The 21,502-nt window shown below is 40.6% G+C and overlaps 2 long non-coding RNA genes and 1 pseudogene across 3 annotated transcripts in view; 1 reads left to right on the top strand and 2 right to left on the bottom strand.

Annotated features, from left to right (window-relative positions):
* LOC309653530 overlaps positions 1–7,075 on the bottom strand; it is a 21,399-nt gene extending 14,324 nt beyond the window's left edge. Inside the window, exon 1 of the long non-coding RNA XR_014259241.1 lies at positions 7,018–7,075. This is a non-coding gene — a long non-coding RNA (uncharacterized lncRNA). The remainder of the gene's footprint in view (positions 1–7,017) is intronic.
* The window catches only part of LOC309653528 (myosin-8-like), a 27,146-nt pseudogene extending 5,644 nt beyond the window's left edge, over positions 1–21,502 (top strand). The window contains exons 9-38 of the transcript in view: positions 78–181; positions 337–475; positions 1,568–1,686; positions 1,764–1,913; positions 3,034–3,204; positions 4,107–4,416; positions 4,525–4,592; positions 6,228–6,314; positions 6,400–6,517; positions 6,877–7,000; positions 7,092–7,228; positions 8,680–8,935; positions 10,955–11,201; positions 11,294–11,470; positions 11,548–11,693; positions 11,778–11,868; positions 11,955–12,344; positions 12,777–12,903; positions 13,238–13,356; positions 13,484–13,680; positions 14,815–14,998; positions 15,083–15,248; positions 15,344–15,468; positions 16,405–16,713; positions 17,677–17,880; positions 18,855–18,980; positions 19,064–19,234; positions 19,419–19,523; positions 20,080–20,175; positions 21,177–21,502. The product of the transcript in view is annotated as a myosin-8-like (transcript). The remainder of the gene's footprint in view (positions 1–77; positions 182–336; positions 476–1,567; positions 1,687–1,763; positions 1,914–3,033; positions 3,205–4,106; positions 4,417–4,524; positions 4,593–6,227; positions 6,315–6,399; positions 6,518–6,876; positions 7,001–7,091; positions 7,229–8,679; positions 8,936–10,954; positions 11,202–11,293; positions 11,471–11,547; positions 11,694–11,777; positions 11,869–11,954; positions 12,345–12,776; positions 12,904–13,237; positions 13,357–13,483; positions 13,681–14,814; positions 14,999–15,082; positions 15,249–15,343; positions 15,469–16,404; positions 16,714–17,676; positions 17,881–18,854; positions 18,981–19,063; positions 19,235–19,418; positions 19,524–20,079; positions 20,176–21,176) is intronic.
* LOC309653529 overlaps positions 7,068–21,502 on the bottom strand; it is a 51,681-nt gene continuing 37,246 nt past the window's right edge. The window contains exons 2-3 of the long non-coding RNA XR_014259240.1: positions 9,382–9,586; positions 7,068–7,121 (exon numbers count right to left, since the gene is read on the bottom strand). This is a non-coding gene — a long non-coding RNA (uncharacterized lncRNA). The remainder of the gene's footprint in view (positions 7,122–9,381; positions 9,587–21,502) is intronic.

Here is a 21,502-nt window from a genome sequence, read left to right as displayed (position 1 = left end):
AAGTTCACAGACAAAAGTTAATATTTTTGTTAACAACTTCTAATGTAAAACATACACCCTGAATTCTATGTATCCAGAAATGCACCTGATCACCACCAACCCATATGACTATGCCTTCGTCAGTCAAGGGGAGATCACAGTCACTAGCATTGATGACCAAGAAGAGCTAATGGCCACTGATGTAAGACACACACTCACTTTTTAAAAATCCATTATGTATGGAAATGACAATAGCAACCACACTATAAGTGTGGTTACCTTAGAATATAGAGTAAATTCTCCAAAATATGTTAAGTCTCTTCTGCCCTAACTTTGTCCTGTCATTTCTCCTGGCAGAGTGCCATTGACATCCTGGGCTTTACTCCTGAGGAGAAAGTGTCCATCTACAAGCTCACAGGGGCTGTGATGCATTATGGAAACATGAAATTCAAGCAAAAGCAGCGTGAGGAGCAAGCGGAGCCAGATGGCACTGAAGGTACCAAATGAACCTCCATCTGGGTTTAAATTAGAGAATATGGCAAGAAAAAAAAAGGTTATTCTAAACTCACATTTCCTTTGTAGCTGGACTTCTGAGGGGCAGGTACACATTTACACACACTGCATGCTTTCCTCACCCCCTTTCCCTCCTCACATCTCCTTATCTCCATCTTTCTATGCAGCCCAAATGAACCCTAATAGCCACTTGCAAGGATACATCTAAAAAGCACAACCTGGGGCCAGATCATTAGAGAGGGAATGAGACAGAACCATGAGCTTGCTTTGCCTTAGCAATGGCGAGAAGGTATATAGGATAACTTGGCATATTGGTCTATTTCAGCACCAGCTGGGTAAACCTAGTGGAGGGATACAGGGTCTCGCCCAAACACAGAGCTGGGGTTGGAGGACATCTGTGCACATGTGTGTGTGTGTTGTCTACATTTAACCTTCAGACAATCTAGGTAACAAGTAAGATAAAAAAGAAACTGAGAAAGAAAAATCATATACTCTATGTATGGAAAGAACATGGAACTTACAGGATCTACCACGGAAGCTAAAGTTATCTGCTCCTTTAAGCCTTTCCAGACCACCCTGGCTCGACATTCTCTCTCCCTCATTTACATCATAGTCACTGACAAAATTTTTGAAGGGGACTCTGTAGGAATCATGCACTAAAATTTAATCCTCACATTTTCAGATAAAGAAACTAATTCGTTGAGGTTAAATTGGGAGGAGCTAAATTGAGATAAGGTGTATTTATCTTACCTTCCACCCCCACCTACTGTGTCTTAAGAGCAGGGACTCTGGCTTTTGTGTTACATAAATTATTTCCATAAACACTGGACATATTTTTATTGTTGTTAAATTTCTCAGGAGTTGCTTGCAACAAATCACCAAAGGCCAGTGTAACTGACTGACCATTTATTAGCAAGTACATGCTCTAATATACAGAGAGACTCACCTGATCTTCTATAGAATTATTTAAAGCTTTTTATTTATATAATAACGAAAATGGATGGAGGAAAATGGAAAGACTACCTTGAAGAAGTATCTGCTGTTAAACAACATTCCTTGAATTGTGTCTCTGCAGTTGCTGACAAAGCTGCCTATCTCCAGGGTCTGAACTCTGCTGATCTACTCAAAGCCCTTTGCTATCCCAGGGTCAAGGTCGGCAATGAATACGTCACCAAAGGCCAGACTGTGCAGCAGGTAAGCGCACAACCTCAATGAATCACACACATCCCAGGCCTTTCATAGTGCCAGCAAACATTACTCTGTCTATGAAGGTGTACAATGCAGTGGGCGCTCTGGCCAAAGCCATCTACGAGAAGATGTTCCTGTGGATGGTCACCCGCATCAACCAGCAGCTGGACACCAAGCAGCCCAGGCAGTTTTTCATCGGGGTCTTGGACATTGCTGGCTTTGAGATCTTTGATGTGAGTTTATCTTCATATTAATAAAAAGTGGGAGAAAGGCAATTTGGGTTTTGATATACTGAGTATTATTATTCATTTACACTTGTAGTGTCTACATTGCTCTCTCCAGCATGGCACCTAGAACGAAACAGCTAGGAGGTAACTGGATAATAACAGAAGTAATAATAATAGCTAACATTTATCACGAAGCCTGTATTTCTGGCTTCTCTACTAAGCACTTCAAAATCTTACCTCATTTAATCTTCACAACAACCCATGAAGGAGTAACTAATATTACTTCTAATTACATGTGGAGAAACAGATGCAAGAAAATCAAAACACTTGCTAAAGATCCTCCAGCCATATAAGGCAAAGCCACGACAGGAACCTGGCTATGTAACGTTTGGTCCATACACAAGGTACCGCCCATGGAGGAGAAACGGCCTAGAGGTAGAAGCGTAGTGACAGTTCATAGTCTTCCCTCTTCCAGATTCATCTGACACACACCATTTCCCTTCTGGGGCATCAGCTTTATCATCTATAAAATGAGGGTGTCAATTATTATAAAGACTCCATCAGATCTTCAATTTCTATACCACATCAGGTCCCCACTTTCACAGACCTGACAATGAGGATTTACCAAATGTTTGATATGAATAGAAGAGCAATTAGCCTATTAATTTCACTCTGCACATCAACTAAAGGTCTTAAGAAAAGCTTTCCTTAATAAGGTGACGCCAAAAGTGAAAATGTGACCTTTATCTTGAATGGGGGGGGTAAAAGAAGTGAGGCTTTGTAATGAATTACTTTCACCCTTAAATCTGAACCATAACTCATAGGATCATGGTTATACTTTTAATGCACATTTTTGCCCATGCAGTCTTCAGAGGTGGAAAGAGGTAGATTCTACCAGAACTCTTGCTGTGTGATTGACAGCTGTGCCTTTAAATAATGCTCAGAAATCATGAAAAGGGTTCATGTCAAAAATGATTATTTTTTCCCTGGGATTTCTGAAGAGACAACAGTCAGTTTAAACTTTATTTCGTTATTGTATTCCACATATTTTCAATAAAAGATTTTTCAGTAATGAATTCTACTGCTATAAAAATCCACTTAATGTTGGAAATTTGGTTTTGTGCAGTTCAACACCCTGGAGCAGCTGTGCATCAACTTCACCAACGAGAAACTGCAACAGTGTTTCAACCACCACATGTTCGTGCTGGAGCAGGAGGAGTACAAGAAGGAGGGCATCGAGTGGGAGTTCATCGACTTCGGGATGGACCTGGCCGCCTGCATTGAGCTCATCGAGAAGGTCTGTTTGACTTCTAAAGGAAACCCGAACTGAAAGGATAACTTTCCCAAGTGCCTTAAGCAACTCCAGAATGTATTACTGTAATCTTAAATAGACTGATATCAGAACAAGTTAGAAAATTACTTTAGAAATGACTTTCTCTTTTCAACTTTTACGTAAGAAGAATCAGAGAGTGTTTAGCTTCATTTTGTCATAACAAGTTCTGTTCTAACACTGACTCAGATCCAAGTTTAAAGCAGCATCTCTATTGAGATGGTCTGCTTCACTAGAAGAACTACCTCATTTGTTCTAAATCTATCTCCACTATGATCCAAGATGTCAACAATAGAAATAACTATTTTCTAAATCAAAATTAATGCACAGGTCACACAGCTAGGGCTTATATCAAAGGTAACCTGTTTGGAAGTCAAGAGTCAAATTGCTATGCTTCTTCATAATCTATCTTTAAGGGATTAAATGCACAAAATGTCTTAAATAAGGTTTGCATTATTTATACCGTTAAGTTATTGCATATAAAGTAAACATCATTCTAAGTCAGTAAGTCCTTTTCATAGAAAAATGAAACTCTGACAATAGATTAATTCACCAAACAGGGGAAAATGTGGTAATCACATAATCACAGAACATATTAATAAGTCGCCCCCACTTATGCAGTGCTGACATTTGGAGTTTATATCCAGCTATTCTTTAAATTGAAAATAATGCTATGGATTGAATGTGAGAAAGAATGGTGGAAAAGTCATTCTAGTGATAACAAAAGGACCTCTTTGAGCTATGACCCTGGTTTACTTTATAAATATATTTAATTAGGAGTGCTCATAATTCAATCAAACGACAGCCACTATGTCTATATCTTTTGAGACCAGATAGGTTGACACCAATGTCTACTTTTCTGAATTCAGCCACTGGGTATCTTCTCCATCCTGGAAGAGGAGTGCATGTTCCCCAAGGCCACAGACACCTCCTTCAAGAACAAGCTGTATGACCAGCACCTGGGCAAGTGTGCCAACTTCCAGAAGCCCAAAGTGGTCAAGGGCAGGGCCGAGACCCACTTCTCGCTGGTTCACTACGCGGGCACCGTGGATTACAACATCGCCGGCTGGCTGGACAAGAACAAGGACCCCCTGAACAGCAGTGTGGTTGGGCTGTACCAGACGTCTGCAGTGAAGACTCTGGCCAGTCTCTTTTCCACATATGCTAGTGCTGAAGCTGGTACTTTCTGTGCCCCTGATCTAAATTAACCTCTCCCCACAGAACTTTCACATACCGTTCCAGCCTCTGGGACTCTACTTTCGTTGATGGGTTTTCTTTTTATCTTAGACAGTGGCGCAAAGAAAGGTGCTAAGAAGAAGGGCTCTTCTTTCCAGACTGTGTTAGCCCTTTTCAGGGTGAAGTACAAATTTCATTCGAAAAATCTGTTCAGTTTCTATGACTTATCATAATTAGGATAAGAATAAAGGATTTAGAATAAATTAGGAGGGAATGGAATGTTAACAGGAATTACTTCAAATATTCCTCCTTGTCAGGGTACAGCCAAAGCAATACTCCTCCTGTAGGGCTGAATGTTTTACTTCTTATTCCTTATTATGCTCATCTAATGTATTCAGGAATTCCAAAATGTCCTTCGAAGCTTTCTCGCTATATAATAAGGCCGATTTTTAAGGAAGCACAGCTGAACTTCAAAGGTCTCCCTGTGGAAAGCCTTATCTTTATTCCACTAATGTTGCCCTTTGAGAATGTTCCTGAGTTCCCCTTTGAGAATTGAGCCTGAGACACACCCTTTAGGACATCCTTCCACCAAATCACATCTTTGTCCTCTGAGGTGGATTTAATTTTTTGTAATAGCTGAAAATTATCTAAAGCCAAACCTAGTGATTTAGATTGATGATTAAGATAGAAAAATCTCTCTTAAGAATAACAGTAATAATAACATTACTACAAATAATGTGATTCTCTTAGATGGCTTAAAAACTGGCTCTTCTAAAGGGGAACATATGGAGCATCTGGTCTAATGGTTGCTTTGTCAGGATTTCTATGGCTAAGTCTCGTTCTTTTTAAAACTAAAATGCAGATACTATGTATGACCTAAACAAGAAAACAGCCCTGTTCTTTTTTTCTCACTACCAATTTGCATTATTTCACCAAATATGCCCTTGTTTCATCAACTTATCCTTGTACATAATTGCAAGATTAGAAACTCACATTACTCACTTTATTTCCTAATAGTTAACTGAGATATGAAAAATAAAGCACCTCTGCCTTCTCAACGAATATACCTAAGAAATACTGAGAAATAGCTACTTGCTAGTTTTCTGTGGTGGAGTAAAACACCACTGTCTGTCATAATCAGTTACTCTATTTCTGGAATAACTCCCCCCATATGCTTCAGACTGTGATCATTCTCAGGTACCCAAGATCCACTCACACAAGGTCATGTAGTCTTATGATTTTAGACTCTTCCAAAAACAAAAACCAAAAAACAAGAGGTTACAGGTCCCAGGGAATAATACACTCAAGGAAGGAATGGCAAACATTGGACAGTGGCTAACCTAGGTTACCACTGTAAACTACTACTGTGAAACATATTAGCGCAGAGAGAGATGAAAGAGGCCTTAGAGGTAATCTCAACTATTTTCAGATGAGGCCCAGAAAGAGAAAAGGGATTTTATAGAGTCAAGGAGCTCATTAGTGGCAAAGCGAGACTGTAGTCTTTTGTCTTCTGATTCCCGGTCAAGAATACTTGCTGTGTGTCAAGGCTACTGAATTTGCAGTTTGTTTACAGGATAGATCCTAGGTGTCATAAATGAATACCAGGGAGAGCTGCATTTCTTCCCAGCACTTTAGCCTTTCAGTTATTTGGCAGGCTAGAACTCTTGAGACCTTTAAAACACAGAGCAACTGAAGCCTCATAGACTTTTACCTAATATAGTTAAGAAAGTGCCTAGGTTCGTTCCATATAATTACCAAAAAAGGCAATCTGAAATAGAACTTTCTCATCAAGTCCCTTCTACCTGGTTTTCTAGGAATATTTAAATAAACTGATGAACAACCTGAGGAGCACACACCCTCACTTCGTACGGTGTATCATTCCCAACGAAACCAAACTCCTGGTAAGATCTAAGAGCATGAAATAATCAAACAGGCACAAGTTTGAAAATTCAGTGCCCAGTAGTAAGTACTCTGATTTATTTTTAGGCGCCATGGAGCATGATCTTGTCCTGCACCAGCTGAGGTGCAACGGTGTGCTGGAGGCCATCCGCATCGGCAGGAAGGGGTTCCCAAGCCGAATCTTATATGGGGATTTTAAACAAAGGCCAGTCTCCCTCTGTCATATTTCACTGAATGCTGTGACTAATTAATCATTTTCACTGTTGTCCTCTGTTCATTGTTTTTATGTATCCTGCTTCATCAATACTACGAAATTAAGTCAAATAATATAGTCTTGTGGTGCAAGAACAGAATACAGGCTAGAGAAGGTGGCATTTCTTAAAAATAGGACGGAAGCATGCATTAGCTTGTGGAAAAATCATATTGTTTCACTACCTGAACCTAAAAGGACAGCTGGATTTTCTACTTTTGCTTTTTCTCTTTTTACTGACTTTTTTTGGTGTCGTTTGGTTTTCATATATGATCACACCTTCCTAATCATTCTTCTTTTCTTCGGCTGAACAGATACAGAGCTTTAAATGCAAGTGCTATTCCAGATGGACAGTTCATTGACAGCAAGAAGGCTTCTGAGAAGCTTCTTGCCTCTATTGATATTGATCACACCCAGTACAAATTTGGACATACAAAGGTATGGCTATCACTTACACCTGATCCAAGTCCTCTGCCATGGCTGGATCTCCTGTAGTCTGGGGATGATTTGGAACCTTCCCTCTCTCCAGGTTTTCTTCAAAGCTGGCCTGCTGGGTCTTCTGGAAGAAATGAGAGATGAAAAGTTGGTCCAGATTATAACAAGAACTCAAGCCATCTGTAGGGGATTCCTAATGAGGGTAGAATATCAGAAGATGTTGCAAAGGAGGTAACCATGCAGAGGATAAGGACTGTAAGGTCTCTTAGAGACTTTACATCGGTCTTCCTTACTCAGTAACTCTTTCATTTTGTGGTTAACATGCACTTCTCACCCAGTTCGGAACTCACTCTTACAACACATCAGCCTCTGCTTAACCCCTCACACTGAGATTCCCTTCAAAACTTCTCTCCTCCCTCAGTTTCTCCCTTTCACTCATCTCACATACAGCAGCAGGAATCATTTGCAGTAAGCACTATTTTCATCATGCCGTATCTGTTTGCAGTTCCCCACGGTCTCCCACATCAAATCCAAGTTGTCTGTGTGTCTGTCAAGGCCACTCTCTATTCCCTACCTCATCTATCATCTCCCACCGCACAGCCTTTTCCAGCCAGGCTAAACAATTTGCTTATCTCCTTCTCTCCTGTTTGTACAAGCCCTCCCCTCTCAGCCTAATTTATCTCTTTACCAATTCAAGACTTCCATTTCCGCTTCCTCTAATTAACCTCATCCAACCCATCCACCCAGCACTACTGCATTCCCTGTCCTTACACACACGTTTTGCATTCATTTTGCTCATCTGTACTTATTTACTTCTGTGGTATAAGTGTTCCCAAGTCTTTTCCATGTGTCAACATTATGGTTTATGTCATGATATCGGCCTTCTCAGAGATATGGTTCTTATAAATTGGACCTACAGAAATAGAATCTCCATTTTAACAAGCTTGAAGAGGCACACACATTGTTATAAGGCAGGTAACCCTTGCCAGTCTATTGCTACAGTGTGCAGGAATATCTTTTATTACTATTTTAAAATGTTATTTAAATAAAACAAATTTTGTAGCTAAATGCTCTTCAGACATTAACAATCTAACTGAGCAGGTAAGAAGTAGGCATTTGAAAGGACTTGAGAAAAGCCAGTCTATTATGTGAAGAAACTAACAAAAGTTGTTTATGGAGTAGATAATTCGGCAGCAATTAAAATAAGAGGAGAGGTTTCAAGGAAAACAGGATAAACCATAAGCTCAATTTAGGTGGGCAGTTAGGAAAGCAAGCCATGCCCTTTCAAGGCCAAGCAGCACAATTAACTTACACCTGCCACACCCACTCCCAAGTCACTAATATTGTGATTTCTCAAATGTTCTTAAAATGGTACGTGTTGCTCATATATACAAAGTATTCTTCCTCTAAAGTCAGCTTCTTTGCTAATGTGACAGGGACTTGAGAACACACAATCGTTCAGTATGAGCAGTGCACATTAGCAAAGTGGTCATACTGAGGACCACTCTGAGTGTGAGGGCGTGTGTGTGTGTGTGTCCTGCATATAAAATATACAGAATTTGACACATCATTTACATGTGGGGGGGTCATTAAAAGGGGAGTTTGTATGTAAAAAAAATAATACTAACAATAACATTGTCTCTAATGGATCAATCTACACTGATACTTTTCGGTCATTTCAGAGAAGTCCTTTTCTGCATCCAGTATAATGTACGTGCCTTCATGAACGTCAAGCACTGGCCCTGGATGAAACTCTTCTTCAAGATCAAGCCCCTGCTGAAAGGTGCGAAGACAGAGAAGGAGATGGCCACCATGAAGGAAGAGTTCCAGAAAACCAAAGATGAACTTGCCAAGTCAGAGGCAAAAAGAAAGGAACTGGAGGAAAAAATGGTGACTCTCTTGAAAGAGAAAAATGAGCTGCAGCTCCAGGTTCAATCTGTGAGTACTCTGTGTGCTGAATGCACCATGTCATGGAAGCTTTTCTGGAATTCACATACACTCTGGATTTACAAATGGCCTTTTCTTGAAAAAGAAAATTTCTAGTTGCTTTTATCAGTATTTCACTTAACTTTCAATATTCCTGTGAAGAAGTAAGGCACCAACTACTTCCAAATTGCAAATGGAAAATGGGAGATTGAAGAATTTATTTAACAATATCACAAATTTAATAGGCATGAAGGAAGCAGTTTAAAGGCAAGCCCCCAAATCTCAGTCATTTTACTCATCTGCCTTGCCTGCTTCATCCCAGTCTTAAGAGCCCTATTTCCTGAATACAAGTGTATGAGATTGTATTTAAACTCATAAAAGACAGTTATTCTTATTTCTCTCTGTATCTCTTTTCCTCAACCCCCAGGATTTAGCTCAATAAATTCATTTGCAGTTACTTAAACTGAACTACCACGGTGGAAGACAGAGCTAGTGACCGCTGTGATTCTTCCTTTGATACTGATCCTGAGTTCTCAAGGCCTCTGTTTATTGGTTAAAGAAGAAGTTGTAATCAGAGTGGGGGTAGGCTTGGCATCAGCACTCTGGCCAAATACAACCTCCCATTTTCTTGGTCCAACAAGCCCAACAATGTCATGAAGAAATCTGTAAAAAAAAAAGGATAGTTTTCTTAAAATGTTTAAGCTATTTTCAACTTTTCCTTCTGACAAGTTCACTTATATGAAGGTTACATTTTCCCAATCACAGCCTCTTCATCTTAACCTCTTTTCATAGGTATTATCATTAGTCAGTGAGTAAATATATACTGAGTGTATGACTATTAAAAATAAAAGCGGGGCTTCCCTGGTGGCACAGTGGTTGAGAATCCGCCTGCCAATTGCAGGGGACACAGGTTCGAGCCCGGGGTCTGGGAAGATCCCACATGCCGCGGAGCAACTGGGCCCGTGAGCCACAATTACTGAGCCTGCGCGTCTGGAGCCTGTGCTCCGCAACAAGAGAGGCCGCGATAGTGAGAGGCCCGTGCACCGCGATGAAGAGTGGTCCCCGCTTGCCGCAACTAGAGAAATCCCTCGCACAGAAACGAAGACCCAACACAGCCATAAAAATAAATAAAAATTAAAAAAATAAAAATAAAATAAATAAAATAAAAAAATAAAAGCAAAGGAACCCTGGAAGGCCTCATTATCAAAAGTTTAAGCATTTTAAAAAACTTAAGATATAAACAAACACTGAGAAGTTAAAGAAATTCCCCAGCCCAGAGTAATAAGGTCGTGGCTGAACTGATTTTTATGAGTCCTTTAATCATTTATAACAACCTCATTGAGTTATGTAGTTTCTCAAAATTACAAGTTCTTATATAGTCTAATATTCATTTTGAGACTAATAGGTAATTCTTAAAATGGAAATGGAAACCTTGGACAATTATACAGCACTGTTATGGTCTATCAGGGAGGTTTTGAGTACATGAAAAATGCTTCATGGAAATGTATTTATAGGCATAATCTTACGTAGTTTTCCTTTTTAAAATTTAATGTAGCAACTAGTTGTTTGAGGCAAGTAGGGAATGATCAAAACCAAAACTAACCAATTTGACTAAGTCAAAAATCTTTGAATATTATAGTTGAAATGCTCTTAGCAATCATTTATTCCAATCCTCTTAATTACATGAGATAATTGAGGGTAAGAGGAGTAAATCAATTTGCACAAGGTCATACATATGGAGGCAAATTTGGGACAAGAACCCTGGCTTCCTTTGGTCCTTCCACTCTTCTACACAATACTTTTTAAAATAGTCAATTGCTTCAATCCAGTCATTTTTCAGCCTAATTTGCTTCTAAATCTATAGTGCCATATCTAATTAGCTACATTTCTCCAGACAATGGAATGATGTTCAATTAATTTATATTCATACTGAAAAATTCATTAGCATTCAGTAAACACTACTACTTTGTGTAAAGAACAAGTTCAAAATAAGTAACAATTCTCTAAACAGCTCAGCAAATCTCTCCACAGGAAGCTGATGCCTTGGCTGATGCAGAGGAGAGGTGTGAGCAACTGATTAAAAACAAAATCCAGCTGGTGGCAAAGATCAAGGAAGTGACTGAGAGAGCTGAGGATGAGGAAGAGATAGATCAATGCTGAGCTGACGGCCAAGAAGAGGAAATTGGAGGACGAATGTTCAGAATTGAAGAAAGACATAGATGACCTTGAGCTGACACTGGCCAAGGTTGAGAAGGAGAAACATGCCACAGAGAACAAGGTATGAAATATATTTGTATACAGCATATAGAGACTCTGCCATCTAACTAAGCTGCTTTAGAGCAGAGATAATCTCTTCCTTAACCTTTCTAGGTGAAAAACCTCACAGAAGAGATGGCAGGCCTGGACGAAGTCATAGCTAAGCTGACCAAGGAGAAGAAGGCCCTCCAGGCGGCCCATCAGCGGACGCTGGATGACCTGCAGGCAGAAGAGGACAAAGTGAACACCCTGAACAAAGCTAAAGCCAAGCTAGAGCAGCAAGTGGATGATGTGTGTTTTTAATACCCATTTGAAAGTTTTTTTTTAAATATACTTTCAATTTTTAACAAAGTTTATTTTCTCATTAGCTTGAAGGGTCTCTAGAACAAGAAAAGAAACTTCGAACGGATCTAGAAAGAGCCAAGAGGAAAGTGGAGGGTGACCTAAAATTGGCCCAAGAATCCATAGTAGATATAGAAAATGACAAACAGCAACTTGATGAGAAACTTAAAAAGTAGGAACTCCAGAAAAAAGATTCTATGCAACATCATCTTTCAATTCGTATGGGTACTAATACGCCTTGTTCTTCTGTCTAAAGGAAAGAATTTGAAATCAGCAATCTGCTAAGCAAAATTGAAGATGAGCAGGCAGTAGAAATTCAACTGCAGAAGAAAATCAAAGAGTTGCAGGTGAGTCATCTCACCTCCATTTGTTTCTGCACCCAAAAAAACTGAAATTGAGATGAGTTCATGTTAATGTGCTGTGTCACTGCCAGGCCCGCATCGAGGAGCTGGAGGAGGAGATCGAGGCGGAGCGGGCCTCCCGCGCCAAAGCAGAGAAGCAGCGCTCGGACCTCTCCCGGGAGCTGGAGGAGATCAGCGAGCGGCTGGAAGAGGCCGGCGGGGCCACTTCGGCCCAGACTGAGATGAACAAGAAGCGGGAGGCCGAGCTCCAGAAAATGCGCAGGGACCTGGAGGAGGCCGCCCTGCAGCACAAGGCCACGGCGGCCACGCTGAGGAAGAAGCACGCGGACCGTGTGGCCGAGCTGGGGGAGCAGATTGACAACCTGCAGAGGGTCAAGCAGAAGCTGGAGAAGGAGAAGAGTGAGCTGAAGATGGAGACTGACGACCTTAGCAGTAATTCAGAGACCATTTCCAAAGCCAAGGTACCCAATACTGTCTTTAAATGAGCATAGTTAATAACCTGTAAGAACCCTCATTGTTCTCTGGCATTAAACACTGTTTGTAGGCAGTTTATAGCACTGATCTAAAATTTTGTATTCTAATCTATTCCATTTTATTTCATTTTTTTAAAATACTGGATATAATTTGTTAAGATTATTTCCAAATCTACTTTAAGTATCAGTGTCAAGTATCACTGGGATAAATGAATGAGTTCCAACAATGAGCACTTTAGGGAGATTATGCACCCGTCTTACTTGAATCCTAGCATGTTCCATAGAGTTGGTGCCATAAGTTTCTACTCACACTTGACATAAATTTATTCACTCTAAAAATATTTTAAGAATCCAGTGGTAACTTTTTTTTTTTTTCATTGTATTCAATGTCTCATCTTTCACGGGTACAATGTGCTGTAGGGAAACCTTGAAAAGATGTGCCGCGCTCTAGAAGATCAAGTGAGTGAACTTAAGACAAAGGAAGAAGAGCAGCAGCGGCTGATCAATGACCTGACGGCTCAGAGAGCACGCCTGCAGATGGAAGCGGGTAGAGATTTCCCTCAGTCCCGCAATTATGTACTAGACAAAAGCAATCCCGGGGGTTCTGAATTAACAGCAATACTCCCATATTAGAGGGGAGTAATCAACTATAGGAATTTGCTGAGCGGGTTAGAAGAAATAGAAAAAAGCAAGAAAGAATCAGCAGACTAGTTTATTTGTTACACTACAATAGCAATGCTGCTTTTTAATCTAGCCAATTCTGTAACAATATTTATAATTAGATAAAGTATATATTTGTCATATACATATAATTATATATACAAACTTTAGGCTTGTTTGTTTATGCCATGAACAAATTCCTTTACTTCGGTAATTCTTAGGTGAATATTCCCGACAATTGGATGAGAAAGATGCTTTGGTCTCTCAGCTTTCAAGGACCAAACAAGCATTTACGCAGCAGATTGAGGAGCTGAAATGTCAGCTAGAGGAAGAAACTAAAGTAAGTTTTACCAAAAGTATTCTCGACTGATCAAATCTAAACATATTCAGTTAGGTTCTCCTTTAAGTGTATAAATTAAATATCACTGAAGAAATGAATTTAAGTCACTGAACTCATACTTCCACAGGCCAAGAACGCCCTGGCCCACGCCCTGCAGTCCTCCCTCCACGACTGTGACCTGCTGCGGGGACAGTATGAGGAGGAGCAGGAAGCCAAGGCCTAGCTGCAGAGGGTGCTGTCCAAGGCCAACAGCGAGGTGGCCCAGTGGAGAACCAAATACGAGACGGACGCCATCCAGCGCACAGAGGAGCTGGAGGAGGCCAAGTGTGTACTGTGAACTCTAGAGGAGGGCCATGACATGGTTTCCCAGCTGCCCAACTCAGCAACTCCCAGAAACAGCTGTGATGATGATGATAACATAACAAAAGCAGAAGCTACCCTAAGTGCATACTGTCAAATACTATCCTATTATTAACTCATTTAGTTTTCATAGCAACATTACATTGCATTATTATTCGTATCCCTGTTTTACAGATGAGGAAATTGAGACTGTGAGAGGTTAACCAACTAACACAAGAGCATATGATTAATAAATAGTGCAGCTGGGATTAGAACCAGACATTCTGATTCCAGAGACCACCTTCTTAAGTATTGTAGTACAAAGACAGATCTCTTAAAACTCATGTTGGAGGCCATCTGAACTGTGCATAATGTTCAGGGTTAGTCTGAATAAAGTAAAGTCTTAGTCTGGGTACAGACCAAAGGAGACCTTCAGGTAGATCTTCTAGAGCATTACGGCTAAAGGTTTTTGTGTACCTTAGGCATGTATAGTTGGCACACAATTGGGAGTAAAGCAAGAATGTAGACAATTCAGAAGGAATAAAAAGAAAAACCCTGCCTTTGCTTAGACTACATGAATTATCCTGATTTATTTATCCATTCCTCTCTCAGGTGAGACTGACCAAATATATATTATTAGAAGAAACTGGTTATTTTTCTCTAGGAAGAAAAGTATATAAAATAAAATGTAAAGTCTGAGAAAGCAAAAGAATATGCCCAGTATATCTGTGACCAATAAAATATCTGGTTAGTCTCAAATCCTTTTTGGAATGAGATGAGATATAAATCAATCAATAGAACTGCCCTGGCTAATCATTCTCCATACCATACTCAATCAGAAGCCCTGAAAATCCTGAAATCATATGCTGTAAGATACATACAATGTCAGCTCCAACAATGGCCTCTAACAATTCAAAAACAAAAAGGACTTGAGTCCAGTTGTTCACCACTTTGGACCTTTTCACAGTTTAATCCATCTGGAAAGCAGTTCTGGCTACCACAGTTTTGAAAACCATGCTACTTGACATTGTAGAAAAAGGACTATGAAAGGGGGCTGAGGAGTTTAGCACTTGCCCCTGTTCCTGACCTCTCTCCTTAACTGCCTGGCTAACTTTTCAGGAAGAAGCTGGCCCAGCGTCTGCAGGAAGCCGAGGAACACGTAGAAGCCGTGAACACCAAATGCGCTTCCCTTGAGAAGACCAAGCAGCGACTCCAGAATGAAGCGGAGGACCTCATGCTTAATGTGGAGCGGTCTAATGCTGCCTGCGCGGCTCTCGATAAGAAGCAAAGGAACTTTGACAAGGTGGCCCAACCTGCTCAAACTCCACCGATGTTTTACTTAGTCTCCCTTTCTCCTTCCATTAGCTGACAGTTTACCGTTTTTCAGGTCCTATCAGAATGGAAACAGAAGTATGAGGAAACCCAGGCTGAACTTGAGGCCTCCCAGAGGGAGTCCCGTTCTCTCAGTACTGAGCTGTTCAAGGTCAAGAATGCCTACGAGGAATCCCTGGAACAACTTGAAATGCTAAAGAGAGAAAATAAGAACTTGCAGCATGAGTGCTCTTGAACTTCCCTACCCTATATGGCCCTGGAAACACCTTTCCATGTTATATCAGTCTGACCACTTCTCCCTTCTGTTCACCCACAGAGGAGATTTCGGACCTCACTGGGCAGATTGCTGAGGGAGGGAAGCAAATCCATGCACTGGAGAAAATAAAGAAGCTAGTGGAACAAGAGAAATGTGAAATTCAGGCTGCCTTAGAGGAAGTAGAGGTATGTATTTTGACGTTGTGGGGGGAAAATCAAAGATAAACATTGGTGGAAACACCACTGTTTTCATTGGGCAATGGTACTATGAGATGGATCCATTATTACAGAGCAGGTGAGAATCTGAACTCATATAACCTTTATGAAGGGCAATTTGGCAATAGTTATCAAAAGTCTTAAAAATGTAATAATATGACTTATCAGTTCTATTTCTAAGAATCTATCCCAAGAAAATTATCCTAAATGTAGGCAAAGCTTACACACAAGATGTCCAATCCAAAAACAAGGTAAAGCAAACTATAGAACATCCATATGATGCAATTTTCTACAGCCATTAAATGTAGTTAATATGGGGAAATATTTATGGTAGAGGATAATTTTTAAAGCAAGACACACATTTGCATATACAATAGAACTTTATCATGTATAAATATATATAAATAGGAAAAAAACTAGAAAAAAATGTACCACATTAAAATTGTGCCTCTAAGTGGAGGCAAAATAGGAAGGTTTTGTTTTTATAAATTACCCCACATTCCACAATGGACACATATTTTGTAATCAAAAATATAGATATGTTTTAAAACTGAGAATTTCTACAACAGGAATCACATGAACATTTTAATTTATAGAACGGGAGAGAATTCCTGTTTACTACACATAAGTTTAATCATATAATTTTTGTTACTACTCATATGAATAATATTTGTATAGCACTTTATACTTTACAAAGCACCCTTATTACAGAGTTGCCCAATAAAGTCTATGACTGAATAAATTAAAGGATGATTTACCTAGTAGGGTCCTAGAGCTGTTTTATTATACTTTGTAATATTAGACAAACTGATATTAGTAAGAGTTTGGCTCACAAGGGAATACCCTCCAAATATTCATTTTCCATTATCAATTGATTATTAATTAATTGATCACTGTTTTGTTAAGGCACCTCTTGAACATGAAGAGGGAAAGATCCTGCATATCCAGCTGGAGTTGAACCAAGTCAAGTCTGAAGTTGATAAGAAAATTGCTGAAAAAGATGAGGATATTGACCAGCTGAAGAGGAACCACATTAGAGTCGTGGAGACCATGCAGAGCACACTGGGTGCTGAGATCAGGAGCAGGAATGATGCCCTGAGAGTCAAGAAGAAGATGGAAGGAGATCTGAATGAAATGGAAATCCAGCTGAACCACACCAACCGCTTGGCAGCAGAGAGCTTGAGGAACTACAGGAACACCCAAGGGATCCTGAAGGTAGATGGGTCCACATTAACAGCCCAGACAAGTCAGGGAAGTGACCCATCTCCCATTCATCACAACACCTTCTTGTTACACCATCCTTTTTTTTTTTCTTTTAACAAATTATACAGTTCATAGTATGGAGGTAGCTAAAAATAAATACACATAGAATATATATTTATTTATTTTTGGCTGCATTGGGTCTTTGCTGCTGCACGCAGGCTTTCTCTAGTTGCGTCGAGCAGGGTCTACTCTTCCTTGCGGTGTGTGGGCTTCTCATTGCGGTGGCTTCTCTTGTCGCGGAGCATGGGCTCTAGAGCGCAGGCTCAGTAGTTGTGGCACACGGGCTTAGTTGCTCCGTGGCATGTGGGATCTTCCCGGACCAGGACTCGAACCCATGTGTCCTGCATTGGTAGGCAGATTCTTAACCACTGCGCCACCAGGGAAGTCCGAATATATTATTTTTAAAGAAACATTCCATAAAAGAACAAACAGAAGCCCAGAGATAAGCTATGATATGAGAGAAATTAAAAGACTTTGGCACCAATAGGCCTGAGGTCAAGTCTTAGTTTTGTCATTTACTAGCTGCCTGATTTTAGGCAAGTTATTATAACCTCTCAGAACCTCTGTTTCTTCTACTAATTAAGAATGAAACTACCCACCTCATAGGGTTACTTGTGAGGATGAAGTGAGAAGACAGATGTCAAGTGCTGGGTACAGCATATGGAAAATGCTCCATAAATTATAGATACTGGTGACTCACACATGAAAAATAACAAGTTGATGGCATAAAACACAACAAGAATCAGTCTCCTGATAATCCTCTCTCACCTAAGCAGGTGACATCCCCATTTTCATGCTCCTTCAAATGACAGGCCTGTCATTTCCCGTTCCTGGCACCAACCCATTCTTCCAGTTCATCTCCTGGGATGTTCACATCCTCTTCAGAGTGTCTAAGCCTTTTTATTAACTTAACAGGATACCCAGCTCCACGTTGATGATGCTCTCCGGGGCCAAGAGGACCTGAAGGAGCAGCTGGCGGTCGTGGAGCGCAGAGCCAACCTGCTGCAGGCCGAGATCGAGGAGCTGCCGGCCACCCTGGAGCAGACGGAGTGGAGCAGGAAGATGGCAGAGCAGGAGCTCCTGGACACCAGCGAGCGCGTCCAGCTCCTGCACACCCAGGTGGGACCCTCACATCAAACAAATGCTGGTGTACTGTAAAGTGACGAATCAGAATTATAATATGGAAGTACTCTATTTTTATAAATATGTGTATATTTAAAAGGATGGGGGAGATGCTTTAAAATATTAATTGCAATTACCTAGAAGTGATGCGATTATAGATGATTTTTTGCTGTGTGTTCTTTTTAAGATTTTCTACCAAAACGGGGCAGGGGTATTACTTTTTTTATTTAAAAAGATTTGACTAGATTATTTTGAAAACCATGGTGTGGAATAAACTTGAATAAAGATATCTGTTGACTCCAAAATCTGAAAATGTTCCGCGTAGCGTTTCCCATCAGGAGCGCTTCAGCGTTCAGCACTGCTATGTTCACAGTCCCTGTGCCTTGCAGGACACTCAGCATCGCTGAAGAGCCCGGGCGTTAAATGCAGTAGCACGCCCTAGTTATTCTGACAACCACAAATATCCACCCCCATACATTTCCAAATACCCACTGAGGTGATATTGCTTCCCTTAGAGAACCACTGGGTTGAAATTTTAAGAAAATGTTTCGTAAGAGTAATTCAGTATTCCCCAAGGGAGCAAACCATTCAAGCTAACAGAGAATAGATTCCTTCTAACTGAGAAACTCTCAGTGCCAGGCTCTCACAAAAGAATCGACTCTTTTCTAATATTTCCAACCTTTTAAGGACAGAACACTAGCGATGTCTGGTTGACATATAATTGAAAGAGCAATTAACTAATATAGACATTCTTGAACCTCCATGTCCTTATGCATAAATCAGATGGACATTGGGGCAGTGGCGGGGCGGGGTAACCAACCTTGCAAATGATTAACATTTTGCACTGAACAAATATTTAAAGTTCAGTGAAATGTTGCCATTAGTCCCCTGCATAAGCCAACGAGTAAGACATTTGTAAAATCCCAAGTGTGCAAACTGCAGGTCTTGTAAATTTCCACTCCTTTTAACAGAACACCAGCCTGATCAACACCAAGAAAAAATTGGAAAATGATGTTTCACAACTCCAGAGTGAAGTGGAAGAAGTAATTCAAGAATCGCGCAATGCAGAAGAGAAGGCCGAGAAGGCCATCACTGACGTGAGCAAATGAGCATTTGTTTAACGACACTGTGTGTTACCTGCCATTACCAGGTTTATTATACTGGTTTATTTACTAATTAGACGGCCATGATGGCCGAGGAGCTGAAGAAGGAGCAGGACACCAGTGCCCACCTGGAGTGGATGAAGAAGAACCTGGAGCAGACGGTGAAGGACCTGCAGCACCGCTTGGACAAGGCTGAGCAGCTGGCCCTGAAGGGCGGCAAGAAGCACATCCAGAAGCTGGAGGCAAGGGTGGGTCTCTCAATCTCTCTGAATCCGGGAAGTGAAAACGGCACTCCCCCATCCTTCTCTCTTCTTGTATATTGACTCCCATCCTTATCCTCTGGCTGGGGACAGCCACCCAATATCGTCAGTAGGTCCTGAGTTAATTAACATCCCCCAAAACTGATTATATAAGTATCTTTCTTGATTGTAGGTACGTGAGCTTGAAGGAGAGGTTGAAAGTGAGCAGAAACGTAATGCTGAGGCTGTTAAAGATCTGCGGAAACACGAGAGAAGAGTAAAGGAACTCACCTACCAGGTAAGGGGAAGAGCTTTCTAGAATATCCAGACTTCCTGCACAAAGGGAAATTGAAAACCTGGTGACTATGTGGTACTCACAAATAGCTACATGTTAACTTGATATATATAAGGGGCAAATGACACAATCACCTATCACAGACCCTTTCCTAAGCTAGGAAAATCAGGAAGGCCTTTAGAAAATCGTGTAAGTGAGGAAAGAATACAGGTTTCAAAGACAGATAAACTGGTGTTAGTCCTACTTTGGTTTCTTTTTAAACTCGGATAGGTTACCTAACACTCTCAACCTTAATTCATCACCTGTAAAATAGAATAAAAACATCTACTCACCAGAGTAGGGAGGTAAGGATTAGAGAAGTGTATAACTCTCCAATATAGTGCCTGCACACAGTGGACATTTAACAAGAGTGGCTACTGTTAATACTATGAAGGAAGCCTCAGAGTTGACCACATTTACCACAGGCCCACCTGCCATCATATCAAAGTGATTTACTTCACCACCTGTAGTGGGTTGATTTTGTTGGATTCAATGCAGACCATTTTTTTCAAACTTCCAGACTGAGGAAGACCACAAGAATGTTCTCAGGCTGCAAGACCTCGTAGATAAATTACAGGCAAAGGTGAAATGATACAAGAGACAAGCTGAGGAGGCTGTAAGTATCTTTAAGCCCTTGAGGGAAGAAGGAAACTTCATTGGGGGTAGAAAGTATATTAAGAGAATGTGTTAATGAGAAAGAAAGAGACCAAGTAAGAATATGTCATTCTTATTTTAAGAGAGATGATATAAATATGAATTTACCCCCAAATCCTAATTATAGAATAAGACCACAGGACGAGATATTTTTATTATTAAGCAATTTGTAGGGGTTGGGGGGAAAAAAGAAAATTCCAAATAACCCACCTTACTTGATAGCTGCAAAGAATATCCAGCAGAAAATCTAACACCATGATAAATATTCCTCTCCCTCTAGAAATGCACAAAATCAATTGTTCCCAAAAGCCAAATAGAAATCTTTTACCCCAGCTGACTCCTTCCCTCACTACCACTGTCATCAGCAGGGACTTATCCCTGCACATTCGCTGTAGCAAATTAGGATGTGTTGGAAGATTCTCCAGCTTCACTTTTCCTGGTTGTTCCCCACTCTTCCAGACACAATGTAGTGGGTAAGAGGTAAGAAAAGGGAACAGGAAAGGGAAAGGCAAGAATGGTAGTAAGTGCAACCAACAAAGGGCATACTTTCTTCCTATCCCCATCCCCCCACCCGCAGCGTCTCTGTATACCAGAGTCAAAATATATGGCAAAAACACTTCAACTGGGATTTTCCCGAAGTTAGAATTTGACCTTACATTTACTGTCTAACCTCTGTGAGCGAGCGCACATGGGTCTCTTCCTCCTTTCCACTCAGTCCATACATCGTAAATAGACTTCATGTATACATGGGTTTGACATAATGAGCTCGTCTCTTCCATTTCAAAACTATTTCTTCTTTCATTCTTTAGAGTAAAAAATGTAATTGAAGTTACAAGTTCTGTCTGGATTTGAAATCAGATATGACAAACCGTAAGAAGGAAATATCTGAGTTGAGGAAATAATCCTGTTTGTGACAAGTGCAATGAGAACCACCAAGTCTAACTCTCACATCTTTATTCTTAGGAGGAACAATCCAATGCTAATCTTGCCAAATTCCGCAAGCTCCAGCACGAGCTGGAGGAGGCCGAGGAACGGGCTGACATTGCCGAGTCCCAGGTCAACAAGCTGCGGGTGAAGAGCCGGGAGATTCACACACAAGTCAGTGCAGAGCGAACACATCTGCCTGATGCTGCCAAGGGGCTGAAGAAATGCACAACATGTGCTATTTTGGGTCACTTGCTTTGTGATGTTTTTCTCTTCATGTTGAATAAATAAAAACTACAGTGAACTGATAAACTGAACCAGACTCATTTACTTCCAAAATTATTTACTCTCAAACACAGTTCTCA

The sequence above is a fragment of the Balaenoptera physalus genome (genome assembly GCF_965194825.1).
Source record: "Balaenoptera physalus genome assembly, contig: HAP1_SCAFFOLD_550, whole genome shotgun sequence".
In the NCBI taxonomy this organism is placed as follows: domain Eukaryota; kingdom Metazoa; phylum Chordata; class Mammalia; order Artiodactyla; family Balaenopteridae; genus Balaenoptera; species Balaenoptera physalus.
The sequence above is the reverse complement of the archived record's forward strand: the minus strand, read 5'-3'. Positions and strand labels throughout refer to the sequence as shown.